The sequence below is a fragment of the Palaemon carinicauda genome, chromosome 1 (genome assembly GCF_036898095.1).
Source record: "Palaemon carinicauda isolate YSFRI2023 chromosome 1, ASM3689809v2, whole genome shotgun sequence".
In the NCBI taxonomy this organism is placed as follows: domain Eukaryota; kingdom Metazoa; phylum Arthropoda; class Malacostraca; order Decapoda; family Palaemonidae; genus Palaemon; species Palaemon carinicauda.
This window is the reverse complement of record NC_090725.1, coordinates 7,786,834-7,801,954: the sequence shown is the minus strand read 5'-3', so window position 1 is coordinate 7,801,954 and position 15,121 is coordinate 7,786,834. Positions and strand designations below refer to the sequence as shown.

The following is a 15,121-nucleotide window of genomic DNA, read 5'->3' as shown; positions in this document are numbered from 1 at the left end:
AATGACTTAAATAACTTATGCAATGGCAACTAATTTATTGTTCTATATAGTACTTAAAATGAGATTCTTTAGTTATCAGTAACAAATTGACCGTTTTGTCATAAAAAAAGTCTTTTATCTTTTGCATCCTACCTTTCTAAATAATTATTGCTGTACACCTGTAAACATATCTAAAATATATCTACTGTAAAAAAAAATTTCCTATGTACCTATATCTAAAGACTTCTGCCCTTAGTAATTTAAAGGCACTACAGATAACCTAGCTGAACAGAAGACAAAGACATGTAAGCCTGATGAGAAATTTTGAGATATTAAAAAGCAGTAAACTGTTTTACTTGAAATTCCATAAGCTTCTTCAGCATTACAATAATTGTTATGGCAATTAGATGTGACTAGAGCATTTTCTGACTTCTCTGATTTCACAAGGAGCAATGGAAGAATGCAATAAAAAATAAAAGACTTGACAACTTCATAGTCTACTAGGAATTATAATGTAATCACCACAGCTAAACACAGCTTACATAAACAGCATCAAGAGCACTACCCCATCAGCTAGTTTTTACTGAAACAACTCAATCGAATAAGGGTACCGGGCAAGAAATTTAATGATGCAAAAAGCTACAGATACTATCAGTGTAAAAGATCATATTATCTACAATGAAGATATCTTGAATAAATGGCCAGTACATAAAACATGTTTAAAATTTTTCTAAAACAACCAGCTTAAATCTCATAAATAAATGAAATAAAAAAAAATTACTCTTTTGAAAATAACAGATAAAATTTGTTAGCTTATGATACTGCATCATATAAAGGCCAGAAATAGCTGTTATACTGTATGTACATAATGGCAGAAATATTTCCAGAATTTCCACGAAAAAAAGATAAATCATGCAATCATCAATGCACAGGTGACCAAAGCTACACTGCAACAGGAAGACAATATGCCACATTCTAACCTTCCCTGCTGCATTTCAAGATCACACACCTTATGAAGACCAGGAAATTCAAATGTTAGGTGACTATGGGATAAGCTCTTCCAGGGCTTTGTCTCTGTCATTGTCATGTTTTGAGAAGTGCATCAGTAACTTTTGCTTCTTCAAAACCCAAGGCTAAAAGCTGCTTAGCTGCATTGAGATGATCTTTTGTCTTTTGTATGTCACCCATGTAATAGTAAAAGGCAAGTTAAGCCTTGTATTCATCTTCACCTGTGTCTTGTAATGATTACAGAACAAGCAAATCCTCAATGAGCTTTTTGTGATCTGTGCCCAGCTTTTGAACTGCTTTGGCAACACGTGGCCTAGGAAATCCCATTTCTGCCATACTCTGAACTAAAACTTGAGCATCAGCTGTAAGTTCTGCGAATGGTTCGGAAGCCTAGACTTAACTGGAGTATACGGAGAGCATGAAGTATGGGATGGAGGACCATGAGGAGGATTCTGCTGATTGGGACTTAACTCAGGGCTGCTGGATAAGTCAGGTAACGGCTTCTAATCCTCTAAACCATTAAGGCCTGTACTGGATGGTCTTGGAGGAAGAGTGTGTGTGAAGCTTCGTGATTCATTTTGCGACTGGATGCCGTTACTATATATTGTCACCTCAGAATCTGCAGCAGCACTCAGATCTTGAACACACTGACACGAACGTAGCGAACCATTCGTGGAGCCTGCTGCTCCTGAACCCCCATTACTGTGGTTTGTCGTTGAGTCTCCAGATCTCATCACAGACTGTTGATTAATTGGAACTGTAGCTTTGTTGTGTGAATAATACTTTGAGTAAAAATATTCTAAGTCTTGTCTTTTTGCAGGATTTCCACTCTCCACAGAGCCTGGTTGTAAGCTACTGGCAGATGCAACAGGGATGGTTGCTGTTGCAGTTGTGAGGTTGACGTTAGCACTTCCAGGACTCATTCCACCTACATTACTGCTTTGAAGATGATAATCATATGTTCCAAACTGAGGTTTACTTCGACTACTTACATTAAAACTGTTCTTCCACTGTTGATTGTCATATGAATTCTGGTATGTCCTATTGAGACCTACACTATACTGTGGATTACAAGTATACGAATGCCCTGTTGGAGACGTAGAAGTAACTTGGGAATTCTTTGCTATCTGGTTTGTAAACTGGCCATAGCTTTGCTGTTGGTGCTGCTGCATGTAAAAAGGATACTGACAATATGTACCATAAGCAGTCTGACCAGTTGGGTACATATGAACTGATCCTTTTTCTTCACTAGAATTTGACTTTGCTAGAAAACTTCCTTCTTTGAGCTGTGAATTAATTTAGACGAGTCTAAAACTTTTGCAAGTTCTTCAAGGTCATTAATTGATTTTAATACTGCACCTTCAAAAGGGTCATATGCATCACCTTCAAAATCGGCAAAATTTATATATGTAGGCATTTTCAAAGGAGTTCTTATGCTATCTTTTTGGGATGGAAATGGTGTTGGTTTTAGCATATCATGGTATGGAGTCTTCATATCTGTGTTAAAATGTGTATATTTATTGTACAATGAAGTATTTCCTAGATAAGGAGTACCAGTTGGTTGTGTTATTTCTGAAGAATGAAGTGAGCATTATTATTAATCTGTAATTTTGCTTCGCTTTTTATATTAACTTCATGATTGTCTTTAGAAGCAACCTGTGTTTCATTACTATTATCACTGCCCTCACTTTCTGTGGTCTTCTTATTTGTATCATCAGGATCTTCTCCCTCTTCATCGGCTGAGTGGTCACTGTTGAATCTCCTTATAAAGTTCCTCTTTGAGTCTATTTTCCTCTTCCTCAGCTCTTTTCTTCTCCCCTTCTTCCTCTTTCAACACTCTCTGTCTTTCCTCTTCTTCCAGCCGCAATCTTTCCTCTTCTTCTTTTGCCTTCTTTTCTAATTTGATTTTTTCATACGCTTCAACTCTAGCTTTTCCATCTTTTTCCTCTTTTTCTGAGCGAAGTCTTTTTTCATGAACCCAGCTAAGCGTTGAAGGGGAATATTGGTCATTTTTGCTTTTATTTCGTCTTATCTTCACGTCATATTCAGGGTCATAATTAGTCGGTATCCACGGTTTAAAATACAGTAATACCATCGAAATGTATACTATTACATATAGCTCACACATACCAGTGACAATAAACCCCATTTGTTGAAGTGATGTAGGATATAGCTCGAAGCTAATTATTCGTTAATAGAATAAAAAAGTTATAACATTTGAATATTTGAATCTTTTTATGCTCACGCGAAGTTTTATTATGAATTTATATTAAAATGTTGCATTTTTTAAAATGTTTTTCTGTAGCATAAATTTTTTATTCAAAAGAATCCCGTTGAAACGTATTAGAGAGAAACATAGACAGATAGACAAACAGACTTAGAGAGAGAGAGAGAGAGAGAGAGAGAGAGAGAGAGAGAGAGAGAGAGAGAGAGAGAGAGAGAATTGAGATTCAGTGTAGCATTGCAATATTATGTCTTAAGATCTGGGTAATAGGATTGTCTCATAAATGCTCTTACTTGGAGGGTCTAAAGAGAAGTCTCCATTTCTTTAATCAGTTTCAAATAGATTCCTTGATAGTCTTGCTATAATATGTTTATGTGAAAGGAACCAAGGATAGTTTAGAGCAGTGGTTCCCAACCTTTTTCTTGTCATTGCCCCCTGCACCCAGTGCAACCCTCCAGATTTCCCCCTTCATGTGTATGAGGGAAAGAGTAGTTGAAACACACTGTGACGACTACTAATTTATTTTTCCATTATACACATATACTGATAAACAAATAGTTACAAAGTAAAATGGATAGAGAGCGGTTAGTAACAACTAATCGCATAGCCATAGAGCTATGAGGTTAGTTGTTACTAACCGCTCCCTATCCATTTTACTCTGTAACTATTTGTTTATCAGTATATGAAGAGCGGCTAGTAGCAAAATAAAAAGACTTTTGTTTATTCTTCTACTTCAAAATTGAATTAGTGAGAGGGTTGAGTTTGCTTCTTGTGCACCAGTGTATCAATATCAGGGCTCGTTTTGGCATCTGATATTTTTTTTTTTTAGTTAGTAGGTAGTGTAATTATTTCCCCCCTGGTAGCTTCAAATTTCCCCCCAGGGGGAAATTTCCCCCAGGTTGGGAACCACTGGTCTAGAGTAATTGACGCAGACATATTCTACCTTTGTTCAAGTCGTAATAGACCTGAAAAATGCAATTCTCCATAAGAACCTATGGAGTACCTCGTTTGTATTTAGAGGCTTCATAAAGTCTACTGTTTGAGATGATGTTCTTAGTGTTATTAACTCGTTATTTTCTATCCTGGGAATATTAAAAAATTCTTATTGCGTTGGTTCCTTTTACGTCAAGTAGGTTCGAATTCGTTCCGAAAAGAAACCCTTTTAGAAAATTCATTGTCGTTGAATTTAAGGTTTTAAACAGACAGCGCGTCAATTTCTTTTATGCCAGTTTTAATATAATTGTATTACCTTGCTAATGATTTTAATGCATCTGTTTTAGTTATTTTCCTTTTGTTTTGTCTATTCCGATTGCTTGTTTGTTTGTGTTTATAGATTTAATTTTTCTTTTAGTGTATATTTCTGATATATTATGTCAATTCTATTGTTTTTTTTTTATTCTAAATCTTTAAACTTCTTATTCCCTTTGAGAATTATTCAAAAGGGAATCCCGATATCGCAAAATGTAGATGCCATGGACCTTGCGCATTTTTTATTTATTCGGTAAGTTATAACGATTAGCCTACCATTTCCTAAATAGGGCTTCAGCATCTACAATATGGATGTATGCACACACACACACACACACACACATATATATATATATATATATATATATATATATATATATATATATATGTGTGTGTGTGTGTGTGTGTGCTTATATATATAGATATATGCTTTTCAACTAGATACTTTACATTGTCAGTAATTATATAATGTATTAGTGGCGTCTAGATATGAAGCTTCGTTGGTAAAACTTAATGAAATTGAAGCTTCGCGTTTTTATGAATCATTGGAAAAGTCATTAACTTGAATTCATTCTACAATGCAAGTTTACTCAATTTATTTACTTAATATTCTCAAGAAATGGTACGGGTATGGATACGCCGTGCAGATTGTGTCCTTTACTGATGACTATCTAAAGTTAAAATTTACTACTCTTAATACATACATACATATACCAAGGCACTTCCCCAATTTTGGGGGATAGCCGACATCAACAAATGAAACAAAAACAAAAAAAGGGGACCTCTACTCTCTACGTTCCTCCAGCCTAACAAGGGACTCAGCCGAGTTCAGCTGGTACTGTTAGGGTGCCACAGCCCGCCCTCCCACATTATCCACCACAGATGAAGCTTCATAATGCTGAATCCCCTACTGCTGCTACCTCCGCGGTCATCTAAGGCATCGGAGGCAGCAGCAGGGCCTTCCGGAACTGCATCACAATCGCTCGCCATTCATTCCTATTTCTAGCACACACTCTTGCCTCTCTCACATCTATCCTCCTATCACCCAGAGCTTCCTTCACTCCATCCATCCACCCAAACCTTGGCCTTCCTCTTGTACTTCTCCCATCAATTCAAATGTACAAAACGTTTTTATGAAAATTGTAATGTAACTTCCGGAGACTTTCTTGCAAAGAATTCTTGGGATCAGACCAGACGAATCCTGGTCCTTCACAGGGAGAAGGGCCCCTGCCAGGACAGATGGACTCCTGACGGTCATGATCTTTGATTAATTCCCCTCAAACATCACAATCTAGAGGGCGCTCGTTTTCCTCCATTACAAGGCGGCAAAGGGTACCGCCTCCCTGTCGTGGAAGTAAAGGAGTTGTTTTCTCCCTCTCGGCTTACAAGACGGCCAATGTGTACCGCATTCCTGAAGTGGAGGTGTATTCGTAACGTCAGGAGGATGCCTTATTCCAGAGGGGGATGTGGGCAGTGTTGCCAGATGGGTTAGTCTAAAATTCCCCCAAAACTCATGATGAAAAATCCCCATTTCCAAAAATATATTTTCTCATCACGTAGGCTTTACTAATATAGAAAATTTTCACTATACTTCATGTAAGTGCAAGCAAATTAATAACAATGATATAAAGGTTTACTCATCTTTGTTTCTTCTTCATAGAAATGTGTACAGAATATCCCCATCAGGCATCCCAAATCCCCAAATCTAGGGATAAATCCCCATATTTGGCAACACTGGATGTGGGTCAGACCGAAAGTCCATTATGACCTTAACACTTTGAAGGAGTTAAGTGGAAGAAATCTCATGCTTGCTCTTGACTCCCTTTATAGTACAGCCTTTGAGTGTTGTCACGCGGACTTTCAAAATGGCCGATCCCTTGTGATCACAAGTCACCTGCTTTTAGGGCGACTATTGCTCATACGGGCCTTCCCGAACAAGGCAGTTTATTACGACTACAAAAATGCAAACATCACCAAATCTTGTCAACACTGCCTCCAATTCACTCGCTCTCTCTCGTCTCTTAATAATTCTGATATCTTCCCTCACAATTACATCTGACTTCATTTGTCCCTCTATCTCTTATTAATGAATAAGTCTCATGAAATAATCAACTGCCTACATTTGCATTATAAATATATACGAAATAACTAATTTCCTGACATAAAGACGGAGGATAACAGTTTACTTCCAGAAAAAGTCCAGAATTGTATTTATGTTGTTTGTTTAATGTCTGGTGCTAACCCATTTTTCAAACCACCTTCTTGATTCCTCGTCAGGGCTGCAATAAGTACTTTTTCGTGGTCAGTATGTGTATAGGGAACATATAAGTCACTTTGTAATGTGAAAATCCAAGTTATGTCTGATCTCTGGGACCAATTAATGACATAAGGTAGGATATTACTGTGTATATATATATATATATATATATATATATATATATATATATATATATATATATATATATATATATATATACACACTCACAAGTCCACTGCAGAACTAAGGCGTCAGACATGTCATTCCAATTGCATATGTGTATGATCTTTCTATGCGAGTCCACACCGGCAAAATTTCTTTGTTCGTCAATCCATCATGTTCCCATCCTTCCCCTACTTTTGCAATCGCTAGGGACCCTGTCTGCTATTCTATAATATCCACCTATTATCTGTTATTCTCAGTATATGTTCTGCCCGTGTCCATTTCTTTATCGTACATGTTGTTAGAATATCCTCTACTTTAGTTTGTTCTCATATCCATGTGGCTCTTTTATTTTTTCTGTCTCTCAGTGTTAATCCCATCATAATTCTTTCCATAGTTCTTTGAGTTGTAACTAGCTTAGATTCTAAGGTTTTAGTAAGGCTCCAAGTTTCTAATGCATAAGTTGATACTAGTAGGACCATCTGATTAAAGTTTTTAGAGAAAGGGGCATTTAGTTTTCGTAATCTCATTTTGTTTACCAAAAACTCTATCCTATACTTATCCTTCTTTTAATTTCGGTGTTGTGGCCTGGGGAAACACTTACTGTCTGTCATTAACAGTCTCTAGAGGCTCGTTCATAATCCTTATTTGTTCTCTTTCTGCCGATTCATTGAACATTATATTAGTTTTACTCATATTCATTTTCAATCCTACATTTCTGCTTTGTGTATTCAAGTCTTCTATCGTCTTTTGCAATTCCTCCCATTTTTCACTAAACAGAACTATATCATCTGAAAAAATTTAATCATAAAGGTTTTCCCCCTTTAATATTTTTTTCTACATTTTCCGACCTAAATTTAATAATGTGTGTATATATATACATATATATATATATATATATATATATATATATATATAAATCCATATTTATAAAATGCTTTTGTTGAAAGAAAAATGAAGGAGGAAGATGTTGCTCTGCAAAGAAACTTCAAAACTACTAAAATATAGATGAGACAGTGTAAAAAATAAATCTTATTTTCTCTGCAATTGAATTATATATATGGTTCGGAAAATCTTTTATTAAGACATGTAATGGGGATCAATATCATAATAATATACGACGGGTAAAGTCAGTATTTAACAGTCTAAAAAAGTCTGTGTCAGTTATGAAAGTAACAGATAACGCCAAACAAGTTTCTCTTCGGGGTAGGAAGCAAAAGGGAAATATTGCTGAGATAATCCTTGCTTTTTCAGGAATGCCCCCCCCCCCCTCTCTCTCTCTCTCTCTCTCTCTCTCTCTCTCTCTCTCTCTCTCTCTCTCTCTCTCTCTCTCTCTCTCTCTTGTTTGATAACATAAAGGAACCGATATTGTCAGGTACGAAAATAAATACATATATAGACACATATTTATATTTATAAGTACATCAATGCTAAAACTACATGAAGATATTGAAAAAATCCTAATTGAGAAAAAAGTTGGAGAGGGAGACCCCAACTCTCCTAAATTATTCAGAACGTTTATTTCATATGAAAATGATGGAGGATGATAGATGTTTGAAAATCACATGCAATTTAGAATTGTTTGGAAGAAGTAAGATAGAAAGACTTCAAGATGGAAGGCAGGTGGGTGAAAGAGGAATTTTGAAGAAGGGGCTTCAACAACCAGGAAGCAAGGGTGTGTTTTTGGCAATGATCATTATCTTTCCTGTTATTTGGAATAACTCCATTTAGGGGAAACCTTTATATATCTTATATACATGTTGAGTATTTTGATCCTTCGAATTTTTCAAGTCATAGACATATATATTCTTTTACGAATATTTTTTCTTTATTCCATCTTTTAAGATATGACATAGTTTCTTGGTATTTTTTTCAAGCAAGCAGAGGAGCAATGTTGAATGAATATGAAATAGGGTGCTTTATTTACTGCAACTGTAATTTCATCATTGGAATAAAAAGAAATAAATGTACTTCATTATAGTAGTCCTATCCATAATTGGAATAAAAAGAATTAAATGTACTTCATTATAGTGGTCCTTAATTTTTGCGAGTCCACTGAAAAATATTGTTCTCGAAAGATGTATTCACGCGTAGGAAGATGCGGATTGAATGTATTTTATGTCACACTATATTCAACATAGTGAGAAAGGGCTGATCTTAGAGAGCACCTGGTTTGAAAGGGATTCTTCCTCTGATACCATATCTCCACAGATCACCGGCTTCCTCTCTCTCTCTCTCTCTCTCTCTCTCTCTCTCTCTCTCTCTCTCTCTCTCTCTCTCTCTCTCTTCCAAGAAGTATCTGTTTGAAACCAGATGCACTCCCCTCTTAGCCCTTTGCTTGGTTCTGAAGATAGTCATAGGGCAAGCTTGAAGCAGGGGAACGTCTATCACGAGAGTGTGAGGCGGCAGCATCTGGCATATAAACATGGGAGGACCCAGGCTCATAGGCCACGTTCAGGATGGGGAAACTTTTATACAAATATGCTTTGAATTTTACCTTAGTGGTGGTGTGGAACAAAAGTTACAATAATTTCCGACACAATGTCGGAAATACACCAATTTATACAGCATAGAAACATAGAGAGAGCTACAAGGACAGAGAAAGAGGGAGAGGAGATGGAGGAGGGTTAGAAAAAGGAGGCAAATGTGGGGGAATCCGTTTAAAACCAGATGCCCTACCCTATCGGCTTTTTCTCATTGCGTTGTGAATAGGAAATTAAAGCAATTTACGAAGGTCTTTGATATCCCTTCCATACCTAGACCGTGATCCCTTCATGTATCAATACTGATCTCTATAGGAGTCGTATTAATCCTGAGACCAGGCTCATGAAATTTAGTTCCCAATTAATCCGTAGAGAGTTGGGAGAACGTTTTAATTGACTAAAACATGGGGGCCAAAAACAAAGTTTCATCTGTGGTTTAAAAATAGATTATATAATCAAATAACATACATTTAGGCATACCTCTCTCTCTCTCTCTCTCTCTCTCTCTCTCTCTCTCTCTCTCTCTCTCTCTCTCTCTCTCTCTCTCTCTCTCTCTCAGATTTACCTTCTTGAGTGTGAATGTGACTGGAGATAAGAATATCTTCCAGCTTCAGACATTCTTCTCTTTTGGGGAAAATAGAAACAAGACGTCAACAACATTATTACTTCTATTGGATCCAGACATCTTTGTTTGAAGTGTCACGAAAAGACTAACAAACGCTAATAGCCCAGCGGCATAGTAAGAAATATGAAACCAATTGTTCAAATTGTTCTAAAAGCACCAAAATTGGCACACATGTGGATTAATACATTCTGAACAATTTTGGATATGGAGGCATTCAAGATTCTCCCCGTAGCATATTTGGCGGCCATTTTTCAAAATGGCCGCTATTTACCGTTAGCGTCATTGAATATGTACCATAATTTGTCTTTTTGTGGATGCTAAAGGTGATAAGTGTGCTAGAGGTGATAAGTATTGTACAATTACACATACTTCTGTGCTTACCAAATAATTTGGCTACCATTTCACAAGAAAATGAATTTTACTTTGCAGCGGCAGCGTTGGTGGCAGTGACGGCGGCTGCAGTAATAGTATAGTGTTGATAGTCATGGTGCTTGTAGTAGTAACTTGTGGTAACATGGTGGTGTTTTGTGTCTTTGCAGGTGAGGCAGCAGCAGCACCACCTGACATCAGAGACGCGTTGTTCCAGACTGCAGCCATGGCAAAGAAGTTCCAACTGGTCGATACTTTTGAGCAACGTACTCCCACAACACCTCCTGAGACAAACTGGAAGCTGTGTCTTGTATGTCAAGAGGAGACAACAGAGTCACTTGTCTGCCCAGTACTGTCTAAACGCCGAGACCCTGGGAGTGGATACACGACAATGGCTGCAAACTTGGTCAAATTTGATGAACTCGGAGAACTGCCAAGAACTGTTCAGTTACAGAGACTAGATGAAGGACAAGGTGTTGAGGCGACAATGGTTGCCCACCAGGCCAAGTGGCATAAAACATGTATGCTCAAATACAATAACACAATGCTACGAAGAGCAGAGAAGAGACGCATCGCAAGCAGCTCAGCATTTGATAGTACTGACAATGTCCAGGCCAAGCGTGCCAGAACACACTCTTCAGAAGCCACTACCAGCGGCACCTCCTGCTTTTTCTGTGGAAAGTCTGGCACAGAGACCCTACATGAAGTAACAACCTTCCAGGTGGACACACGCGTACGGAAGTGTGCAGCGCAAGTTGGGGACAATGAACTCATAGCCAGGCTCAGCATGGGTGATATGGTGGCTCTGGAGGCCAAGTACCATTCCAAGTGTTTGTTGGCTCTTTACTATCGTGCAAAGACCACTGTAGAAGCCGAGCAGAAAACTGACCATGAAGGTGTAATGTCAAGAATCGTACTGGCTGAACTGGTCCTGTATATCGAGGAAACCCACCTAGAAGAGGGCACCACCCCAGTCTTCAGACTCGCAGAACTTGTAAAGCTATACACAACAAGAATGGAACAGCTCGGGGTTGTTTTGTGCCAGAAAGTTAATAGCACAAGGCTGAAAGAGCGCCTGTTAGCCCAGATACCAGGCCTGAGATCCCACAGCAAAGGCCGAGATGTTTTACTAGCGTTTGATGAAGACATTGGTGAAGCGCTAGGCAAAGCCTGCGAGCAAGACTGTGACACTGAGGCAGTTCACCTTGCGCGTGCTGCACAGATAGTTCGTCGATATATGTTTGAAGACACTTACCAATTCCGTGGATCATTCCCGGGCGGCTGTCAGGAGGACTCTGTGCCAAACGTACTAGTTGCAATGGTAAATATGGTGCTGGATGGCCCCACCATCAAGAATCAAAGCCATTCCTCTTCAACACAAGCAGCTCTTTCCATTGCGCAGCTTCTCAAGTTCAACAGTGTCAAGCAAAGTCGGAAGCAGGGAGCAACCAAGACACAGGAGCCTCCAGCTGTCAGACACAGTACGTCTCAAGAAACTCCTCTTCCAACCTATGTTGGGCTGATGCTGTATGCTGAAACACGCAAGAGAGGACTTGTGGACAAGCTCTTCTCTCTGGGCCTAAGCATCTCATATGACAGAGTCCTACGTCTTTCTGCCCAGATGGGAAACAGCGTGTGTCAGCTGTACCGCATAGAGGAAGTGGTCTGCCCGCCTACCCTGCGTAGCAATGTGTTCACAACTGCGGCTGTGGACAACATTGACCACAACCCAAGTGCCACCACAGCCAACAATTCATTCCATGGAACAGGAATCTCGCTTTTTCAACACCCAACGTGTGCAGATGAGGGAGTGGATCGTAGCATTGCTCTCACTGGGCGTGATACTGGATCAAAGACGGTTGAGCCTCTACCAGAATATTACACGGATGTACGTCCTGTTGCTTCTTCTGTCAAAGGGCAAATGATCCCAGCTACTTCTGTGACCTCTCTTAGACGCCACAACTGTGAGCAGCACATAGAAGATGAGTATATGTGGCTGGAGAACACGAGAAGTGTTCTCAAAGATGATGTTGAGGCCTGTGAAAACACATCATGGGCTGCATACCATGCAAGGCACCAAGATCCAAAGCAACCAGTCATCACACCAACGTCCCTGCTTCCCTTGTTCCAGGAGAGTGCTCACACTGTGGCAATGATCAGACACTCTATTGATGTAGTCAGGAGTGCAGTTAAACATCTCAACCCAGGCCAAACTCCAGTTCTGACTTGCGACCAGCCACTATTCACTCTAGCAAAACAGATCCAGTGGAAGTGGCCAAACACATATGGAGAAGACCAACTGGTGGTGATGTTTGGGGGGTTGCATATTGAGATGACGGCACTGAAGACCCTGGGTGACTGGTTGCAGGGAAGTGGGTGGACCCAAGCACTGGTACAAGCAGAGATCACAACTGAAGGAATAGCAGACTCATTTCTTCGAGCAGCTCACGTCACACGCACCAGAAGAGCACACCAAGTCACAGCGGCTGCGTTGTATAATCTCCAACGGCGTGCCTATGACAAGTACAGCACCACCAATACAGAAGATGATGAGCACCCTGAAAGCTTCGAAGACTGGTGCAGTCAGAGAGAACAGAGTTATCCGCAGTTTCAGTACTGGTCAACAGTCTTGGCACTGGAGCTGTCCACTCTGATCTATGTGCGATCTCTGAGAGAAGCCAATTTTAGCATGTACGTGGATGCTCTGACAGAACTGGCTCCGTGGTTCTTCGCACTAGACCACACGAACTATGCCCGATGGATACCAGTGCATCTACGGGACATGGCAGAACTGGCAAACAAACATCCAGACGTCTTCACAGAGTTTAGCAAGGGACACTTCACAGTCCAGAAGACCAAGAGGATCTTTTCAGCAATCCCTCTTGACCAAGGACATGAGCAGAACAACGCGTATGTCAAGGGTGATGGAGGAGCCATCGGCCTCACAGACAATCCAACTGCACTGAGGCGCTGGATGGTTGCCGGACCGGAGGTTGCTAGAGTGATTGTGGAATTTGACGACTTCAATCTGCATCCACACGATCAAGAGGAGACACGTCACCACGAAGAGACACCAAGTGTGCAGAACACTTTTGCCAGAGATGTGCGCTCACTCGTGGCCGTCATTGAAGAGCTGGGCAACCCTTTCGAGGAGGACAGTCAGGACTTGCTGGTGCTCGACACAAAGGAGATCGCAGACCCTGCAGTCATAGAAACAGTCCGTAACGCCAAGCAGATTGGCCAAGACCAGTTTGAAGCATTCTCAAAGGAATGCATCGTGGACAGAACCAAGTCCATTGAGGTGGCAATCCACCGGAACAAGCTACCACTGTTTGCGACCAAGAGAGGACCCAATATACCCAAAGGAAAAGAACAGGTCAAATCTCTGAAGAATGATGTTGCGCTCTTCGCACGATTATATATCGGCTGCCAGACCCGTGATGGGAATCTAGAAGAGTTCTTCAGGCATGGAAATCAGCAATGCCCTCCAGCTTTATCTGACGGAGGGAGACTGTACCTAGGGAGCAAGAGTGACTTGCTGGTGTGCCTTGAAGGCCATGCTGAGCCTCAGTTTGAAGCTCCTACTGTCACTGCTGTTGTCCTCGATGGAGCAGTAATCGTACAGATGTTGAAGCCGGGTACTGCCAACACGTTCGAGGAATATGCACAGCAAGTGTTCATCCCATACGTTGTACAACGTTTCCAACATGTATCACGTCTTGACCTTGTGTGGGACAGCTACAGAGCAGATTCCCTGAAGGCATCAACCAGAGAACAGCGTGGAAAGGGAGTACGTCGGCGTGTTGTCGACTCAGCAGTCATACCAGGAAATTGGCAAAGTTTCCTGCGAGTTGATAGCAACAAAGTGGAGCTCTTCAGCTACCTCTCCACCATGCTTGCAGAGTCCTTTCAAGAAGAAGGCAAGGAACTGGTCGTCACTGATGGGGAGCAGGTGATCTGTGTTCCACAGCAAGAGGATGTCAACTCACTCGCACCATGCAACCAAGAAGAGGCAGACACCCGCATGATGCTACATGTAGCACATGCTGCACAACATGGTCACCACCAGATACAGGTTCGAACAGTAGACAGTGACGTCGTGGTCCTAGCAGTGATGGTAGTCCAGAAACTACCAGCTGGAGACGAACTCTGGGTAGCCTTTGGGACAGGCAAGAACTACCGCTACATTGCAGCCCATGAAATAGCTTCCTCCCTTGGTCCAGAGAAGGCATGTGCTCTTCCAATGTTTCATGCCATCACAGGGTGTGATACTGTGTCAGCCTTCGTCGGACATGGGAAGAAATCTGCCTGGGCAACATGGAACACGCTGCCAGAACTCACTGATGCCCTGCTGAGTCTGGCAAATGCACCCACAAGCATCCAAGAGGATACAATGCATGTCATCGAGAGGTTTGTCATACTCCTGTATGACCGCACAAGCAAATGCAAGGACGTCAACAAGGCGAGAAAGCAGCTCTTTGCAAAGACGAACTCTGTTCAGAACATCCCGCCAACCTACGCTGCTCTGGAGCAGCATGTGAAGAGATCTGCCCTTCAGGGTGGTCATGTCTGGGGCCAGGCATTGGTACCAACGCCCGTGCTCCCTCCACCAACAGACTGGGGCTGGCATCGGAGTGATGATGGGCTCTACACACCACTCTGGACCACACTCCCTGAGGCATCCAAGGCCTGCTATGAGCTGGTGTCTTGCGGATGCAAGAAAGGCTGCAAAAACCGCTGCAAGTGCAAGAACGCTTCACTGCAAT

At 40.9% G+C, this 15,121-nt stretch overlaps 1 pseudogene; it reads right to left on the bottom strand.

Moving 5' to 3' along the window:
* Positions 1–1,022: 1,022 nt before the first annotated feature.
* Positions 1,023–7,580, bottom strand: LOC137646308 (uncharacterized; annotated as a pseudogene).
* Between the last annotated feature and the right edge of the window lie 7,541 nt (positions 7,581–15,121).